Source organism: Eufriesea mexicana, unplaced genomic scaffold (assembly GCF_001483705.2).
Source record: "Eufriesea mexicana isolate 0111107269 unplaced genomic scaffold, ASM148370v2 scaffold6940, whole genome shotgun sequence".
Lineage (NCBI taxonomy): Eukaryota > Metazoa > Arthropoda > Insecta > Hymenoptera > Apidae > Eufriesea > Eufriesea mexicana.
Window position 1 is genome coordinate 311,387 of NW_016914784.1, and position 7,750 is coordinate 319,136.

At 53.7% G+C, this 7,750-nt stretch overlaps 1 protein-coding gene across 2 annotated transcripts in view; it reads left to right on the top strand.

Annotated features, from left to right (window-relative positions):
* LOC108552531 (uncharacterized) overlaps nt 1-7,750 on the top strand; it is an 80,458-nt gene that overhangs the window by 36,161 nt on the left and 36,547 nt on the right. The gene's annotated exons all lie outside the window — the stretch shown is intronic.

Here is a 7,750-nt window from a genome sequence, read left to right on the forward strand (position 1 = left end):
CCTCCTCCTCCTCCTCCTCCTCCGCCGCCGCCGCCGCCGCCGCCGCCTCTTGCTCCTCGGCCTCCTCCTGGCTGGTTGGTACCCTCCGCCACGACGCCGTCGCTTTTGCAGTTTCTCCGATTGTACGCACGCTCGTGTCCTCTCCTTGCTTGCTGCTACGACGCCACGGCTCTGTGTGTGCGTGCGTGCGTGTTTGCGTGTGTGCGTGTACATCGCGTGTGCGCGCACGAGGGAACACCGGCGGATTCGTCGCGAACGGCCCGACACACGGGGGGTGGCGGCGGCGGTGGCGACGACGACGACGGTGGTGGTGCTGGTGCTGGTGCTGGAGCTGGTGGCGGTGGTCGGTGGTGGTGGTGGTGAGGCCGTGAAGCCTCACGGGGGCCAGCGGTGGCGCGGTTTTGGTTGACCCATATCAAAAGGGAGGAGGTGCCTCCGGACGTTTCGCCGGTCGGACTCGTCGAGTGGTTTGTTTGTTTCGAGCATCGACTATCGGGGAAAAAAATTTTATTTACAAGCCGAAGACACGGGCCAAGCTCCGCTTCGCGTTACCGCTACTCGCCGAGGATAAATGCCAAGCTCGAACCGATAAAGGCCGGATCTAGTCTCGAGAGGAGAAACTTTGTCGGCCTTTCTCGATTCGCCAACATCGGGGAACAACGTCTCTTACGAACCGTTGGACGAATAAACGATCGCGAGGATACCTCGGTTGCTATCGCGGGTCGAGTTCTCCGGTGCATAGGAACGGAAACTTGCACGGCGGCACGAAGCCTGCCTAGCCGCGCCGTATATTCTTGAGCAAGCGTGGGTGTACGAGGAGGGGCCGCGTGTCTATCCCCACCAGAATCGCGTCAGATTTTTATTTCGAAAAACTTTTTTAATAAAAAAGTTACCCGCGCCACCCCATGCCACGCGGGTAGAGGCTCGCTTATACGGCCAGGTGTATTCTATATAGGAGGCCGAGTGAGCGAGAAAGGGAGAAGAAGGGGGAGGGGCAACCAAGCCGCCGGACCTCGCATTAAAAGTTTCACGGCGCTCGCGATATTTCATAACTTTCCTGTATTTCGAAAAACGTGCAGTCGACTACTAGTCGGATCCAGACAAGCCCCGGAATTTGCGCGCACACGGGCTTCTCTCTTGCCGCGTGTATCGCGATCAAACGCGTATGTCGGCGGTGCTTACGCGCGAATAGAGAGCTAGTTACACCGCCGACTCTTTGACTTTTCTCTGCTAGCCACGTCCTCCAGCCTCTCTTCGTCGCGACTATACCTTATACCGCTTCGTCGTTTTATCCCTTCTTCTTCTTCTTCTTCTTCTTCTTCGTCTTCTTCGTCTGCGTCGTCCCCCTATCCGATCTTTTGCATCGCTTTCTCTCTCGTTCTTTTCCTCGTCGTGACTCGTCTTTTGTTGCTCTCTCACTCTCTCTCTCTCTCTCTCTCTCTCTCTCTCTCTCTCGCTCGCTCGATTTCTCCCTCTCCCACACCCATTCTCCACTTTGGTCTTCCCTTATTGTGTTCCTTTCGCTTCTAGCCGTTCGTTTCTTGTTCTTTCATTACGCTGGCTGGCCGAGAATACGGTTAAAGTAACCAGAGCTGGTTGCAGCGGCGCTCCGATCGATCGTTCCGAAACGTGCTGGAATCTCGTTTACGATCGCGACGATAATTGTAAATGCACGCGCTGCTCCGCGAGGGGAACGTTCTTTATATTCGCGTTTCGCGTAAATCGTTTTTATCGTTTTTATCTCTCGGTGATCGGCCGTGTCCGTGCCGGTTGCTCGTGTTGTATACCCTTAGTCCCTTCTCTCCGCCCCGACCCGGTCGCATCGCGTTGCACATAAATCGAGCCGAGCCGAGCCGAGCCGAGCCGAGCCGAGTGGAGGCGCGACGCGTCCGAGAGACGGCGAGTCGCGCGAGATACTTTGTAACCGATATTCGAAATGGCCCTACCGGTTAAATGCGTCTCGTCCGAGTACAGTCCCTGGTAACGAATCGTATCCGTTCCTCCGCGCTTCGCTTCGCGCTCCGCTTCGCGCGCCCTCGCTGGCCGCGACGATACGCGAGTGCAGCGAGTGCAGTGACAGCTGCATACGACTAACCTCGTATTCTCATCGGTCCGTGTTAAGATGCTCTTAACATCGATGGTGCTCGTGTTCGCGAGCTTCTGCCGGTCATTCGCATTCGCGTAGCAGCGAAATAAATTGCCCGCTGAATCTTGATACGTACTCGCCTCTGCGTACATCGCTAGTTCGTTCCTCCGAGCAACGTCTCGCGTGAAATTTGCGTTAATCGAAAACACCGCGTGTTCGCGCATCGCGTTTAATATATGTACGCTGCCCCGGGACGCAGGCCTCTGTAAATACGCATAGTTCTCTCGCGCCTGTCCGATACTTTTTCCATATTTTTGTCCACTTATTGGAAAACCGTTAATACTAGCTGCCTACTACCACCGCTACTACTCTACCACCACCGCCATCGCTGCTCTACCATTGCCACGGTTAAACGACGAATTTTTCAGCGCAACTTTCCACCCACCACCACAGCCAACCCATCTCGTGTCTTCCGGCCACGAAATCGCGATTTCGATTTTAATCGCAAACGAAATTACTCTCGCCGGATAATCTCGGTCTCGTCTCTCGGATCGTCCTCCAGTCACTCTCTTTCTCTCTCTCTCTCTCTCTCTGCTCTCGGAAAGCAGTGCACGATCGAAGTTGCAAATTGCTAGCAGAGGGAGTACGCGTCCCTAGATTGAAATTTTCCTGTTCTTAAGAGAAAACGAAATAAGTACAAGGACGGGCCGGTATTATTGGAACGTCGGGCATTATATCGCGGCGTTTCCAATCGCATTGGCGTAGACGGTACTTTTATGGTTTTTTAATTCCACTCATCCCCGGGCCTTTTAGCCTTATTTTCTCAGTTGCTAAGCCGAGATCTTAGCGAAAAGACGAGTATCGGTCCTTGCCTCGTTCTCTCTCTCTCTCTCTCTCTGTCCCTTTCTTTTTTCTCCTCTTCGTTCCACCTTTCCGATTCTCGGTTTCTTCCTTTCCACGGATCCTTCGATTCCAGCTCGGTCCCTCTCTTACAGCAGGGTGGCAGTGGGACGTTGTCGTCGTCGTCGTCGTCGTCGACGAGCCGCGCGACCTCGCAGTTTCGGCTTAACCCGACTGCGCGCGTTTCTTCCACGACCAGTCACCCCTCTCGATTTCGATGCGTCTACCTGTGGACCACGCTCCTTACTTGCCCCTTTTTTTTTGCGATACCCTCGCTGCCTCAGTGACGGGAGTAAATCCACTACGGTCAAACGACACCCTTGCCTCTTCCCCACGCCGACGACGCTCGGAGATTCCGTTGGAACAAAAAACAGGATAGCCTTGGAGCTTGGGAAAATTTCCGCCGTTTCTCTCCTCCTCTCTTTCTCCCGAAACTGGATTTCCGAGCTGTCGCCGCGGCCGCAGAAAGGGACCACCCTTGGTCCCTTTTCAGCCTCTCTCGCCACTCCGACCGACTTTCGACTTTCGAAGCTTTCCTCGTCCGCGCCACGCTTAAAGGGATAGAGTAATTCGGCTACCGACAAAAGTGAAATTGCTCGACCGGAACGCGGACGACGCTTTAACGTCTGGCGTCGGGGGCAGCGCGACGCTGGCTGCTTGGACTCGCGTCTATCTAGACCGGCTGTCTCGTCCGGGTTATCCGGCTGTGCGTGGAGCAGCGTGGTTCGCGTTAATTAAATAATTCATTTATTAATTAGTTGATTAGCCGATTAATTAAGCAAAGTAAGGCGGCGGAGGAGGGGAAAGGAAAGGAGAAAGGAGAGGAGAGAAGGAGAAGAATAGGCGGAGGAACAAAGGATGGTAAGATGGCGCGGTTGGCGAGAGGCAGAGTGTGTCTATCGGTATAAGGTACGAAGCGGGATGGCAATTATATTTACTAACGAATTCGATCGGAATCGCGGTACGGTTTCGTTCCCATAGTCGAAATACCTGCAAAATCGAGCAACGGTGCTTCTTACTTTCGCACGATAGATCGCGCGAGGCGAAGAAAATGTAAAAAAATGTAAAAAGGTGGCGTATCGACCGCGGGAAAATGGGAAATAAAAAAGCTGCACGACGCGGTCTATCGTTCCTTTTACTCGGCGGGTTAGGAAGCTAACGGAAGTTTTTCCTGCTAGGTGTGTGCGCGCGTAGTGTCCGTGTGTTGCGTATGAGTAACGGTGAAGTTGTAACACGTCCTCTTATCGTAACAGATTTATCGATTCGGCGTTTACATGCCGTTCAGTTTTTGCGCTATACGCGGGAACGTTAACTTGTCGTTGAATTTACAATCGGCCAGCTGGCTAGCCGGGACCGTTACGTAAACTTCAATTTGTTCTGTGCGTTATAATTACAATCGGTAAGTATAATCGACGGCGTGCGTAATCTATAATTATGTTGATGCGGCTAATTCGCACGCTACATTTATGTCCCGTACGTATCCTCTTGCAGTTAATTACGTCGAGCAGCCTCGTTAACAAATCGGTCCATTGCTTTTCCAACATCGTCGCGCGCCTCGCCTACTCGTTCTCCTCTTTTTTCCTCTCCTCTTTACCTTTCTTTTTCCCTTCCTTTTTCGTTCTTCTCTTTCGCAGCAGTCCGCGCAAGCCGATTGCCTACTCGTTTAGGGAAACGATCGCGTAACGAAAAAGTCGCGTTTAACGCTACACCGCCGGATAGTCGTAAGCGGTTTTCGGATCGCGGTTCTTGTTCCGCACTCGGGATTCGGCCTGTTCGCGTCTTCGACCGTGACCGGAAACGTAAGCGCGAAAGCTTCTCGCGAGCGGACAAAACGCGCAGCGACGAGATGGACGGACGTACTCGTCGTTCGTTTAACGATCTCGAAGAGTGTCCACGCGTTTGATCGCGGAAGACGATTCGCGAGCTCGTGTGGAAAAGGTGTAAACGCGATCCGAGAGACGCGTGGTCGGTGTAACCGGCGCTATCCTATTAGACGGTAGAACTTTGAACGGTCGGCTAGATTCCCTCGCGTATAACGATAAACGGTGAAACGAAGAAACACAGCAGTCGCGATTACGAGGGACTCGGTGGCAATCGATAAAAGGTTGTAGCGGGAATCCTAAAGTTAGAAACGTATATTAGGGTCATTTATGTTCGAGCTACTTTTCGCGCGTTTATAGGTACGTATAACGCGATTAGAAAATCCGTCAAACTTTTCCGGACTTTTCCCCGATTTTGCATTATAGATGCAACCGTTGCCTTTCGACGATTGCGAATTTTCCCTCAAACTCTCTCTCTCTCTCTCTCTCCCCCTCTCGATTACCCGTCTTACGTTCCGCAATTACGGTTAACCTTGATTTATCTTCGAATCACGGCGCTCGATGAAAAGAACGCGACGTCACGGCAAAGTTAAAGCGCCTCTAGTTTGCCGGTGGACGGTGGAAAAGCAGAGGGAGATACCTGGACTGGCGTACCGACGCGATGCATCGGGGTCACTCGCGTCTGAACCGTTTATAACGCGAACTAGTGCTCGATTTCGCTTGGCCGTGGTGGTAGTAGTATAGCAGTAGCAGCAGTAGTAGTAGGGATAAAGGAAGAAAAGGAAGGCGAACACGGCGTACGGATATGGTTTTAAACGTAAAGCTGGCCCGGTTCGCGAAACACGCGTCGTTAAGAAGGGATGGAGGAGCGCGCGGTCCGGTGGGAGAAGCGGTTTGGCCGAAGGGAAGTGTGATCGTGCAGAAGAGAGCACGGTAGCCGTGCACGGTACGAGATCCGTCCAGTTAGGACAGGTCATGTCACGGCACGCTCGAGGATTCATGCCCCTTTTGGCTGAGTTACCGCGCACTTTTCGAGTGGATCCTGACCGTAGCCGTCGAACGAGTGGCAGCTGCTCGCTCGCTCCTCGAGGTATCGGCCACAAAGACGACGCGCGCGCGACTCTCCCTTTTTCTCTCCTCTCTCTCTCTCTCTCTCTCTCTCTCTTTCTCTTTCCTTCCCTCTTCTTTTTCCTCCCTTATCCTGTTTTATTTTATATATATATATATACACTTTTTCTCCTTTTTCTTATTTTTTTTATTAGTCCTTGTCTATTTTTTTGGCCGAGGGACCCTAGCAGGATCCGAGCAGCAGCAGCAGCAGCGAGGGGAGAGAAAGAGGGAGGAATTCGTAAAAAGAGAGGAATGCAACGCTCGGTCGTACGTCATTCTGTCCGCGTTGTGGCGGGCAACAATGCGCTCTCTCTCTCTCTCTCTCTCTCTCTCTCTGTGTGTTTCTCCGAGCTCGTGGCCTCTAAGAATTTTGCCGAAGCGCTTTTGATCTCTCTCCATCGCCCTCCCTTTCTCTTTCTCTCGCGCGAATCGCGAGAATCCGCGCAAAGAATCGGGAACGAAGAATTTTCAGAAATACCGATCCTCGATCTCTCGCTCGGGCTCGATCGATGCGCGCCTATGGAGAAAGGTTAAATCCCCCCCGCTCTTTTTCTCTCGATCGCGGGACGAAACGCGGGGTACATAGATCGTCTTGGATACCGTTGTTTTTCGATTCCAGCCAGCTCGGACGAATCGGATCGCGCGTTTCGGTAGGTAGGAGACTCGGTAAGCGAAAGCGTAATTGGCATACTTTACTACCACTAGGATAATTAGACTAAGGTAATCGGGAAGGTTTCTTCGTACTCGCACGACGACGACGACGACGAGGACGAGGCCCCGAGAGCCTGCAGAGTCCAGGCGGAAAGCGTGTACGCGCGCGCGATTGGCGAGAAGAGGAGCAAAAAGCTCGCGGGGAAGAAAGAGTGGGAGAGCGAAGGGAGAGAAAAGGCGGTGTCTCGGGGCGAGATGTTCGGATAACGCATTAAACACCGTTGTTTCTTCTGGAAAGCGATGCCGAACGGGACAAGGAGGGTAATACCCTTGCCAGTGGTATCGTTAGCACGATGTAACGCAACGAGGAACGAGCGGTCGTTCACGTCGTCGGCGGCGGTGGCGACGGCGGCGGCGGCGGCGGCATCGGCATCGTTGTTACACGGACACACAACGAAACGGCGTGTTGTGCGGAGGTGCTCGGCAAATGACAGAGGAGGGTGCAGATAGGAAGGGGAACGCATCGGTGTGCGTGTGTGCGTCGGTGTACACGTGTGCGCGAGATACTCGGCTCGTTTGTGGGGGAATGGCGCGCGGGGGTTGGGGCAGGATGAAGTTGGCCGACGGGCGAGAGAAGCCTAGGAGAAGCGCGAAACGGGCAGGCAGGGGAAGAAGGAAGGGTGAATCATGGTGGGGTGCTCTCGAAAGGGTGGAGTGGGTGCGGGGTGTCTCTTTTGAGCCGCTGAACTTTGCCAAGTTCGAAACCGTCCGAGGCCGTGGCGACTCACCCTCTGACGTGCATTCGGCTTCCACCCTTCTTCTTCCTCCCCTTCTTTCGCTCTGTCTCTTCTCTCGCTCCTCTCTGCCATCGTCTTTCTCGCTTCCTCTCTCTCTCTCTCTTTCTCTCGCTTCGCCCCGTATCGCCCTCTCTCCCTCCCTCCTCCGCGTGTACGGCCGTACTCGGCGTATACGTCTCTTCTCTTTCTGTTTTCTCTCCTCCGACCCCGTCTGTTTCTCCTGCTGCCGCTATCTCCGTTTCTCCTTCGCGCCCCCCCCTCTACCCCCAGCCGCGCTTCGCCGTACCCTCTCAGCCGTCGTGGTATTATGGAAATTTTGAACCAATTCGAAAATCAATAGTCCCTGCCAGGAAGCCTCGAGGCGGCCTACGTTGCAACCACGCTCT